At 50.3% G+C, this 12,539-nt stretch overlaps 1 pseudogene; it reads right to left on the minus strand.

Annotated features, from left to right (window-relative positions):
* The window catches only part of LOC139276863 (zona pellucida sperm-binding protein 3-like), a 45,640-nt pseudogene that overhangs the window by 13,218 nt on the left and 19,883 nt on the right, over nt 1-12,539 (minus strand).

Raw genomic sequence — 12,539 nt, forward strand, 5'->3', positions numbered from 1 at the left:
CGTGAAAACAAAGGCCCCCGATGATGCCCGCGCACCCACAGCTCCCGGCACGTGGACGCTACTAGGGGGAGGGGTGGCAGCGGCGCCAGCCTTGTCCGCCCTCGGTGGTTTGGCGGCCTTGGAGGAGGGGCAGTACTTACGAACATGCCCCACCTCCCTACAGGCATGGAACCGCACGCCGTCCAACGTCCAGAAGAGGCAGTAGGCAGTCCCCTCATGCACCACATTAAATGATCCCTCCATCGTCTCCTCCCACGCCAGCCGGACAAAGAGTTGTCGGCGGAAGGAGAACACATGGCGCAGGCTCTCTCCCTGAGGCCGAGCGGTATGGGGTTGATCCCTGACCTTACCTCCCCCAGTTGGTGTAGGTGAGGGAGGAGGAGCTCAGTGGGAACAAAGGGTGGGACGTTAAAAACGATGACCCTCTGCGCGGTGGCCTCGAGAGGGTCCACCGGCAGGAACGTCCCGCCCACCGTGAGCCCCTTTTCAAGGGCCAGGGACACCGCCCACTCCGACCCCAGGAAGAATACAGCCTTCCCAGACACCTTGGAGGCTGCGACAATGGCCGAGGGGCCGACTACCCCAGCCATCGACCACACGCACTCCTGGATGCTCATTGTGGGGTGAGTGTAGCTCTTACCCCGTGTTTTTTTTTTATAAGTCTGAAAGGTGGCAGGGCAGCAGGAGGCGCAGGAGGTGCCGTGGATGTGGCCGTCGCCTGCGCACCTGTCTTTGCTGGCCCTGCCACCGGCGTGGATGGGGTCGCCATCACGGGGTCCCTTTAAGAGCTACACCCACCCCAAAGTCACAGGCCTTAATGGTCTTAAATGGCCTCGTTGGTGTTTGAACAGAGGGAGCTCTAAAAGAGGCACACCTCTCCTCAAGTTGACAATTGGGGAGGGGCCTTGCTCCCTCTGCTCAGTTGCCTTAATTGGTTTTTAATTAGGAGAAAAGGGGCTCTCACAGAGAGAGGGGAGAGAGAGACATAAAGAGAACAGGGGGTGGGAAAGAGGGAAGCTGTGAGGGCAGGTCTCCCCTCACAGCGATGGGTGGGTGTTTTTCTTGGGGTGCACTCCCCAGATGATGGCAAAACAAACACAGTCTTTTTAGATGGTCTTCGGGTGGGGGGAGAAGATGTCTTCACCTGGGACAACTGGAGCCACCCAGGCACACACTCCCAACGATGTTAAATAGGTGATTAATAGTTCTTCAGCCAAGTAGCTCCAGCTATCCCAGGCTAGGCAATGGGGGAGGGGTGCTTCAGTGGTGTGTGGGGCCTAGCTGTAAGCAAGATCCCCACACACACTTCCACACACACACAACCCCAGCGATGTTCCGGCCCTCTACCAAGTCTTCTTTCCTCCCCCCACCGATATAACAAAGTCTTTAGGGGAATGCACCAAAACACACCCACCTTTGGTTGTTGAAGTTTCTCCCTCCTTCCACACTGGATAGTTGTTCTTTTTTCCCCCTCTCTCCAATTCTCTGCAGCAATATTAAAGGTTGTTGAATTTTCAGCTCTCTGCCTCTCCCTTTGGATGGATTGGAATGTAGAAAGCCCCTTCCTCCTCTTCCTGGGCTGTTTCACAGGGCTCACTCAAGGCCTCCCAGGCAGGAGCAACAACAGCAAGCTCCTTCTCTCACTGCTCCAGGCTCCAAGTGAATAGGCCACGCCTCCAAAGCTCCACCATTGGTCCACAGATTCCCTGAAAGTCGCAGGCCAGGTGGATAAGGTGGTTAAGAATGCATACGGAATGCTTGCCTTTATTGGGCGAAGCATCGAATACAAGAGCAGGGAGTTGTATGCTTAAGTTGTATAATACTCTGGTTCAGCAACAGCTGGAGTATTGCGTGCAGTTCTGATTGCCGTATTATAGGAAGGATGTGATTGCACAAGAGAGTGTGCGGAGGAGATTTACTAGGATGCTGCCTGGAATGGAGAATCTTAGCTCTGAGGACATATTGAATAGGATGGGTTTGTTCTCATTAGTACAGAGGAGGCTGAGAGGATCTCATTGAGGTGTACAAAATATTGAGGGGCCTGGACATAGTGGATAGTAAGGGTCTATTTCCATTGGTGGAGGGTTCTGTGACAAGGGGGCATAGTTTTAAGGTGGTTGGTGGAGGGTTTAGAGGAGATTTGAGGGGGGACTTCTTTACGCAGAGGGTTGTGAGAGTCTGGAACTCACTGCCTGGAAGTGTGGTGGATGCAGAATCTCTCACCACATTTAACAGGTGCTTGGATGGGCACTTAATGTGCCGTAACCTGCAGCGTTACGGACCTAGAGCTGGTAATTGGGATTAGACTGGATAACCTCTTGTTAGCCAGCGCAGATATAATGGTAAGCACGGCAGGGAATTGAATACGGCCAGGGTGATCTCCTGGACTAGTTTCGATCGTCTGGATGGGTTGGAGAGGAATTTTCCCAGATTTTTTTCCCCAATTGGCCTGGGTTTTGATCGTTTTTATCTGAAACCTCCTGCTGATTACCACCCTCAGCTGATGAATCTACTCCTCCATGGTGAACACCACTTGGAAGAAGCTCTGAGAGTAGCAAGGGCACAGAATATACTCTCGATGGGGGACTTCAATGTCCATCATCAAGAGTGTCTCGGTAGCACCACTACTGACCGAGCTGGCCAAGTCCTGAAGGACATAGCTGCCAGATTGGGTCTGTGGCAAGTGGTGAGCGAAGCAACACGAGGGAAAAATCTACTTGACCTCTTCCTCACCAATCTACCTGTCGCAGATACATCTGTCCACGACAGCATTGGTAGCAGTGATCACCGCACAGTCATTGTGGAGACAAACACCCATCTTCACACAAAGGACATCCTCCATCGTGTTGTGTGGCACTACCACCGTGCTAAATGGGATAGATTCAGAACAGATCTAGCATCCATGAGGCACTGTGGTCCATCAGCTGATGCAGAATTGTATTTCACCACAATCTGTAACATCATGGACTGGTATATAACTTACTCTACCACTACCATCAAGCCAGGGGACCAACCCTGGTTCAATAAGGAGTGTAGAAGAGCATGCCAGGAGCAGCACCAGGCATACCTATAATTGAGGAGCCAACCTGGGGAAACTGCAACACAGGACTACATGCAGGCTAAACAGCGGAAGCAGCATGCAAAATACAGAGCTAAGCAGTCCCACAATCAACGGATCAGATGAAAGGTCTGTAGTCCTACCACATCCAGTCATGAGTACTGCTGGACAATTAAACAACTAACGAGAGAAGGAGGTTCCATGAATATTCACATCCTAAAAGATGGCAGAGCTCAGCATGTGAGTGCCAAAGACAAGGCTGAATCGTTTGCATCTATCTTCAGACAGATGTGCCGAGTGGATGATTCATATCGGCCTCCTCCTGAGGTCCCCACCATCACAGAAGCCAGTCTTCAGCCAATTAGATTAACTCCACATAATATCAAGAAGCGGCTGAGCACACTGGATACAGCAAACGCTATGGGCCCCAACAACATTCCAGCAGTTGTGCTGCAGACTTGTGCTCCAGATTTAGCCGCGCCTCTAACCAAGCTGTTCCAGTACAGCTACAACACTGGTATCTATCCGACCATGTGGAAAACTGCCCAGGTTACAAAAAGGACAAATCCAATCCAGCCAATTACCTTCCCATCAGTCCACTCTCAATCATCAGCAAAATGATGGATGGTGTCGTCGACAGTGCTATCAAGCGGCACTTACTCACCAATAACCTGCTCACCAATGCTCAGTTTGGGTTCCACCAGGATCACTCTGCTCCAGACCTCATTACAGCCTTAGTCCAAACATGGACCAAAGAGGTGAATTCCAGAGGTGAGGTGAGAGTGATATCAAGGCAGCATTTGACCGAGTGTGGCATCAAGGAGCCCTAGTAAAGTTGAAGTCAATGGGAAACAGGGTGAAATCTCCCCTAGCTGGAGACATACCGAGCACAAAGGAAGATGGTTGTGGTTGTTGGAGGTCAATCATCACAGCCCCAGGACATTGCATCAGGAGTTCCTCAGGGCAGTGTTATAGGCCCAACTGTTATGTCTGAATAACTCCACAAGTCTGTATTGTAAGCTCAAACTGTTGTGACCTTGGTCTCTTTAATGTAACTCCAGAGTGAGGAAGCAGCATGGTAGATTACCTTTCATACCTGCTTGCCCAGTGTGCACAGGTGACACTTAGGTCTCCCACAGGTGTGCCCCCTGGTGGCAAGTCTTACATACTGGTGAGGTTTGCATACACACATAACATCACTCCCCTACAAAGTCTTATGTACAAGTTATTTACAAGTTGAGGTGATCTGGCGCTCTGCGTTCCCAGGTCGATCACCTGGGTTGAAGTCCTGACATGGGTGAGTTGGTCAGATCATTGCTGCACGGCCGCGTGACTGGTCTGATCGGATTGACAGGCATGGTGGGTTCATCCTCATGGTTGACAGCGAGGTCGATTGTGTTAGTGGGTCGCTGGGGGCCAGGTCCTTTCACATTGGTTCCTGGTTATCTGTAGTTCACAGTTTGGTCCGGTCCAAATGCTTTCTGCATTTGCCCAGTACATGGCTTCACAACAAACACTCTATTTTCATCACAAACACTCCATTCCCCTCTTTGGCTAATACAGTGCTAGCAGCCCATCTGGGGCCATGAAAATGGTCTACATCATTTATTGTGATGTCACGTGGAGGAGCCGTGCGATCATGGTACATTCTCTGCTGATAGCATACGGAAGGTTCGGTTCTGAGTCATTCTGTCTGGTGACTGTGTAACACCCGGGATAGCCGGGTCTGTAGGGAGTCTACCGTGACAGGTCATAAACTGGGGAGCTGTTACCGTTGATCCCTCGCTCTCTATCACTTCCATAACAACGACCAGGTCTGTGGGCTGCGCTGTTTCCACCCCGGTGATGGGCAACGGTAGCCAACTGAGGGCATCAGCGCCATACTCAGTGCCTGGCCCGTGGCGGATCATGTTACAATGCACAGACAGTGTTAGACATATTCGAAACAAAGCATTGATAATAGTGCCTCTTCTCCAAAAACTGAGATTGGCAGCTTGTCTGACTCGAGTAAATATTGGGACACTCTTTGGTATGTCTCTTTTGTCCCGTGAACGCAGGCTACTGTCTTGGTTTACTTATTGGATACATGTACAACCGGTTGGGGCTCAACCGCTACTTTGGCTTGCTGTACAACATGCCCGACCCCGTGTGATAACACATCACTTGCTACAAGTTCTTTGCCAGATACATATACGACCGGTTGGTGTTCGCCCACTATTTTGGCTTGTTGTAAGGTACCCCCGTCCCCATATAATAATGCATCATCAGCCGCGAAAGAGCGCTTACATGGGCTACACAGTGCAAACAACTTATTGGAATGTAATTGGTTCCTGGCCTTCTCATCGGCCGCCCCTTTATCTTTCCCGAAGCCCAGTTATTTTCCTTGCTGGGCAACACATGCCTCTGTTCCGTTGCGGTGACATCCCTTGGTCTGGACGCTGTCTCGTCCCATGGTCTGGACGCGACGAGATTATGAACTTTCATGCAAAAATGACTAACGTGGTGCCTTAGAAAAGTTCTCAGAGGGTGAAGTTTGGGAAGCCTTTACGGAACGGCTCGACCAATATTTTGTCATAAATGACCTGGTCAGTGGTGATCCGGCCACACTGGCAGATACGTGCAGAGCTATCCCGTTGACCAGTTGTGGGCCTGCGGTCTATGGCCTCGTCAGGGACTTGCTTGCACCAGAGAAAACAATGACCAAGTCAAACGAGGAGCTGTGAGTGCTAATTCGGAACCAAATCAAACCGAAGGAGAGCATCCTCACGGCCAGGCATCGATTTTATACACACCGCCACCCCAAGGAGCAGGAAATTGTGAAGTACGCTGCCGACCTCAGGAGGCTGGCAGGACCGTGTGAATTTGGCGCATCCCTCACCGATGCATTGCAAGACGTCTTCGTAATTGGCATCAGTCATGGGGCCCTTCTTCACAGGCTACTGTCTGCTGAAACCAACGTCAATCTGCAGATGGCCATCAGCATCAGCCAAGCGTTTATGACCTCAAGCTGCAGCTCCAAGCAGATTATGACTCACTCTCAGGACTCAAACCCGACAAGTACTGTAAATAGAATGGCACCTTTCACAGGCAGAACTGTTGAACACGAATCTGCCCAGGACAGAGCATATAGGCCCCCAAGTCCTTCAACTCAGAATCCGCCGAGGGGTGCAAACCTAAGTCATGCTGGTGTTGAGGAGGTAATCACAGGGCTCATCAGTGTCGGTTCAGAGACTATGTGTGGAAAGGCTGCAGCACAAAGGGCTACGTCCAGCGAACGTGCAAAAGAACTGTGACTCACCACGTGGAAGAGGAGTCAGCAGATGGCTGTGAATCCAACACGGATTATGAGGAAATGGCTAGTGAGGCAGCTCAGTCCCAGTACAAAGTGTATGGAGTATATACCTGCACCACAGATTGTCCTCCAGTGATAATGGAAGTTGAGATAAATGGCATTCCAGTCTTCATTGAAGTGGACCTGGGGGCGAGTCAGTCAGTAATGAGCCAGGAAGCCTTTGAGAGGCTATGGAACGATCAAGCTGAATGACCCAATCTGGTCCCAGTTCAGGCAAAGCTGCGCACCGACACCAAGGAACTGAAATCAGTTGTTGGTAGTGCGGATGTAAGTGTATCCTATGATGGCGCAGTGCACAATTTACCATTGTGGATTGTTTCAACGTTACTTGGAAGATGGATGGGGAAGATTCATTGGAACTGGGAAGACTTCATCCCTCCAGCAATCGACAACCCCGTGCTCTGAGGCAGAGCAAGTCCACACCTTTGGTTGGGCCAGTCACCGGAGAGCAGATCTGCGCAGCCCCCGAGGCACAGACGCTCATCACGACTGTATGGCGATGATCCAGCCGAGATGACCCGACCGCACTTTCCCGCTTTCAGTGGCAGGACTCCTGAGGAAGATTGGATCTAAGGGCACCTTCCCAGCTTCAGTGGCAGATCCCTGGGAAAGACAATCGTGGCAGTCGACATCATGGACAGGGAAAAGATGCCGTCCAAACCACGAGGTGCAGCGCTAATGGAGCAATGACTCCACATAAGGAAGATGATTGGGGTATTTTAAAGAAGACCAGAAATCCGCAATTTTTGAATGAGCTGCTTGAAATTGGTAACCAATGTAAAAGTCCAGCTGCAACAAGCAAAATGTTGAGTGCAAATTGTAATCAGCCAATGTAGCGGGCAAACACCTAATGGTGGTATCCAGGTCCAGTGGGCTACCCAATGCTATACCCTGTGTCCCCAGGACCAGAACGATATTTCATAAAGTGTCCCCACAGCTGACAGAAGTAGACAAGCCGCAGAGTAAACGATCGCCGGAGAGCAGAGGCACCGGGAGCGAAACCCTGCTTCAGATCGGTTTAACATTGCAGGCACCCGATGGCATAAACTGCCATGGGCCTGAAATAGTAAACTGCGCCTATGCTCGTAGTCGGCTACCATCTCCCACCACCCGGGTAAACAAAAGGCGCAGCCCACGGACCCACTCACCACCACTGCAAAGCCCAAGAGCGAAGGGTCACCCGCAACAGCTCCTCCAAACGGGACCTGGACCAGCCAGGATCCCAAACGAGAGTGTGGTCACAACGGTGCCCTCAAGGAAAGCGAGTCAGCAGTCCCCTGCGAATTGCTAGACAAGACAAGGCAGCCCCACCGTCGCTGAGACGAAAAGTTCACTCACTCAGACCGCTTACCAGGGAACAGCAGCGGCACTGTGCAAACGAAAAGTACGGTGGTCACAGGCACAGCAGTTGTCTTTGAGCCTGCCCGACACTAAGAATAATGACAAGAGCCCTGAGCTCTGGCAACTTGAGCAAAATGATCTCACCTCACCGACAGACCCACTAGCATGGGGCGCTGCCACCAGACGACCCAGATCTCATCCGGCCGTGCTGGAACTAGACTGTCCTTGTGTACCTGTACTGATTATGTAAACGTACCACGCAAAGAAACGCAACTGTAATCCACCCAACAAATGTCCCTAGATGTAAACGTAAAACCCATGTGATTAACTTGAATGCAAATTGCATGTAATGGGCTATTAGCATAATCTCTGTGTGGGGGAGATGGGGGGGGGCGGGGGTGGGGAGAAAGAATGGAGTCGTCATGGACTCAACCAGAAACCACGGGGACGTCCACTAGCAACAAATCTCACCACCAACGCACCCAAGCTAGAAGCAACCCTCCAAAGGTCAACCAGAAAGAACAAAGCCCAGGTCACCATCAATGTACGAGTCAATTTGCCTTAATGATTTGGGGGGAAGTGATGTCATGTATGTAGACCATGTATACCAATTGTAAAATCACAAGGTGTGCCACTAGAGGGCACTGCGGTGGAAGGCCTGAGGGTCTGCTGCATAGGTACGCAAGGCCGAGTGTAAAAGGCTGCCCACCATGCTTGTGCCTCACATTGGAGTTGCAATCAATGAGATTCAGGTCACAACAGCTCAAGCACAATACTAGACCTCATGGAGTCATTGCTAAGAGTATTAACGATGATGGGTTTGACAATAAAAATCAGGAGTGGGATTAGAGCAGTGGTGACAAATCACAGACTGAGCCCACTCAGGGTCATGCAGCAAAGTTATTTAACAATCGCTCCATCAGCCTCTCAGCTCAGACCATCCCACACCTGGGATCAGGGAGACAGTTTTGTTCAATGCTTGGAGAAAGCTCTGCTGGTCTGATCCGAGTCAAGGTTTATTGTAGTAAGGTTTGACTTCACAAGCCAACATGGACATGGGGTCAATTCACAAGATCCTGAAAATGGTGAAGATTTTTTTTCCCTTCAGTATTTAAAAAAGGAAACCATTCCTTCCAGAAGATATTGTTGGCGTGTCGAGTAGAGAGACAGTGGGCAAACCAGAAAACAGAGCATCAAGTAGCAGGGACCTGTAGAAAGTCAGCCCACCCCCAGCACCATCGCCTGTCCGTGAGCTTCGAACTCCACCAACTGTTCCTGTACTGAGCTTCCCCTCCCCAGTGTACTGCCGCTCAAGTTAGAACACCCATGTTCCAATCTAATCCCTAGTCCCTGTACAGTGGGGATTATATTAAAGGCTATTCTCAGTCTGTACTCAATTTCTTTAGGCACCTATCCCTGAGCTTCTGCAACAGTTGCAGGCTCAGACACTGGCACTGAAGCCCCAATAGGGGGCAGCAACACTGCAGGCTCCATTAAGGAGCCTACCTTGTTCCCAGGCAGGAACAGAGGAGTCAGAGAGCTGGCAGTGGAGAAGCTCAGTGAGGGAGACGGTCTGCTCACCCCCTCAGGGGAAGAATAGGGGAGTGATTGTTAGAAGCTCCTTCTCTGCCATTCTCCAGCGAGGGAGATGCCAATTAGTTCAAACCCCAACCTCTAGCACCATTTGGTTGCCAGCTAAGCTCAGCCCTCCCCTTCATCCAGGGGAAGATGCAACCAAACTCAGCTGTATATTAGGGCTCTGAATAGTTCCAGTTCCCATTGGTACCCAGTCACTATTTCCACTGCAGGGTGAATTAGACAAGCGAGAAACTGCAGCAACAAACCACACCAACATGGTGAAGGGAAAAATGGGCCCAGGTCAGAAATGCTGCAAGCCCATTTGTGTCCCGGTCCACAGAGCCAGATCCAAGACAGGAGACACAGTGGAACGATCCCACAATTGGAAGGGTTTGGTTACTCTAGTACCAAGCACTCCTACATTAAAGCATGAACAGGGACAGAAGATCACGACTTGCTGTTCTCTCAGGACATGAAAATAATTCCACCTTAAACATCAGCCGGAGAACTTCACTTATGGACTACAGGACCCATTTACATCACGTAGAGCGAGGGGAAGGGCATTTGAATACATGGTTATAGAAGACAGACAGTAGCAGTCCTTACTTAATCCCAGCACACAAGAGTGGTCAAAGCATGCCTGGAGCTCAAACTGGGTGGGAAGTCAAGTAAATATTGTGTCAACCCCAATAGGGATGGTAAATTGACACCAGTGTGGAATGGAGTCCTTGTGAAAGGGAGCCAATGGATTAACTTGGACCAATCACCAAGCTTGCACCAATCACTCAGGGCACTTCCACTTACCTGAAGCTCATGGACCTGCAGTGAAGGCTAGACAGTTACCATAGTCACAACCCATCCCAGGATAAGCTTTTACCAGTCATTGTGGCACTAGTTACCTGGACCAGTTACACCAACACAGAACTGAGGGATGGTTGCTGAGTGTAAACAGCTCTATTCTACACGTGTGGGTAGTAGATGGACAGTGGCAAATGAGCAACCAGGCACAAGGTTCATGTAACCACTACTTTATTGATCATTTGATAACTAGTTGAACTGCGTTTCCTTGTGTTTCCTGTACAGGAACAAGGTCATCAAAGCAGCAGAGATCAGAGAGACAGCTGTCACAGTCAGGGCCACCATCAGGACCACCTCAGACTCCACACCTAAAGAGCTATGAGAAACCAATGGTTACTGAATGAAATACTCAGGGGGAAATGGAAACTAGCAGTGAGCCCACTCACCCCCTGGAGACCTCTGCTGCATCCGTTGCCCAACCTCAGTAAGGGACTCAGTTGCCAGGTGAGTCACATCAGTGTCCAGAATGACCAGGGGTCCAAGTGAGGCCTCATCCTCCCTCTTCAATTCAGCATCACTCCCTGCAATATCAAACATTCCAGTTAGAGAGGGTAAAGGGGGACCTCCAACATCTAGAGGATCAATGTCCTACCAGCTTCAGGTACAAGGTCCCTCCTTCCTCTGAAAGGAAAGCCCAACTCCCTTGTGGAACCGCAGTCACCCAAATCACAACAGGCACAAACGTCATTGTTCAATCCTTCCAATGGGGCCCAGCTAAACAAGACAATCAGTGCAACAATCAGGTTGGGCATCACTTCTCCACACAACACATCTTTGAGGGAGAGAGGGGGTACTTACACATTCTGCAGCTTCTGGAAAGTACAAGCTTTGCTCATGGAATCTCTCCCATCCACTGCAGCAACCTTCAGGTGACAGGTGAGGAAAATCTGAGGGACACATTCAACACCAGCCGTTATTCAGTGACTCCCTCCCAACATGGAGAACCCAATGGGCAGCTTCCTCTTACCAAGGAACGGTCATCACCAAAGAAGTGGAACGCATCCAGGTCAAAGTGGAGCTTCTCCAGCTCACGCTCGCCTCTTGGCAACACGAAGGTTGAGAAGGAGTCCTCAGCTTTGCTGTCCAGAAGGCAACTGTTGAAAAATTAAAACACAGGCCATGGAGTGAATCAAGTAAAGCCATAGAGACGGGACCAGCTGGAAAATGCAGAGACCTCCTTACCCATTGTAGTCAATGATGCTGTAACTCGGGGTGGAGTCCTTGTCTTGGCTCAAAGTAGCGACACAGTGGTCAATGTAGAGCTTCAAGGGCATGTGGTTGGTCATTGAAACAGAGGCCTCAATGTGAATGAGGTCGCCCAGGTAGTAGACAGTCGAAGTGCGCTCTGTAAGCCAGTCATCTGAAGGACAAGAGGACAAGGGTTGGAGACAGTGGCTGCAACTCCCAGTGGGTGACAGGAAATCACTCCCCATCCACCCAGCACATACCAGCCATTAGGCACAGAGAGAATGACAGAAGCCCTTCTCCAGACTTGGTGGAGCTGAACGGGATCCAGGTGGGCTTGATCGGGTTACTGCTCACATTGCCCCTCCTGGAAAGACAAGGGAGCCATTTTAGCACAAAGTCAGACAACATGCATTAGATCAAGTTTTCATTGTCAATGATTACCTCTAATAGCGGCACTCAATGGGTACAACAGCTCCATTAGTTCGCACAATGACAGATGCAAGAGCCTTGGGGGTGTAGTTCAGGTGTGTGGTGTAGACCAGGAAATCTCCAGCCATCTGAAAAACATCAGCTTCAGAAATTAAGAACATTGTACTCGGGTGTTCGGAAGGGAGGTTTGCAGCCTCTGCAGTTAATGCAGGGGGAGGGAGTTCAAGCAGGAGAGCAAAATCAATTCAACAGAAAAGTGGAGTGGCTCAGTGGGTAGCACCCTCACCTCAGAGTGAGTAGGTTGTGGGTTCAAGTCCCATTGCAGAGACTACAGCACAAAAAGCTAGGCTGACATCCCAGTGCAGTGCTGAGGGAGCACTGCACTGTCTGAGGTGTCATTTTTCAGATGAGAAGTTAAGCAGAAGACTCAGCTGGGCATAAAAGATCCCACAGAGCTAGTTCAACAAAGAGTAGGGGAGTTCTCCCTGGTGTCCTAGGCCAATATTGATCCTTTAAAATCACCATCACTAAAAAGAGATGATCTGGTCATTATCACACTACTGTTAGTGGGAGCTTGCTGTGCACAAATTGGCTGCTGCATTTCCCACAATAGTGACGACCCTTCACAAAGTACTTCACTGGCAGTAAAGCACTCTGAGATATACGGTGGTTGTGAAAGGTGCTATAGAAATTAAAGTCTTTAACAATGCATAAAAAAAAGGAGCAACAAGTGGC

Source organism: Pristiophorus japonicus, chromosome 12 (assembly GCF_044704955.1).
Source record: "Pristiophorus japonicus isolate sPriJap1 chromosome 12, sPriJap1.hap1, whole genome shotgun sequence".
Classification (NCBI taxonomy): domain Eukaryota; kingdom Metazoa; phylum Chordata; class Chondrichthyes; family Pristiophoridae; genus Pristiophorus; species Pristiophorus japonicus.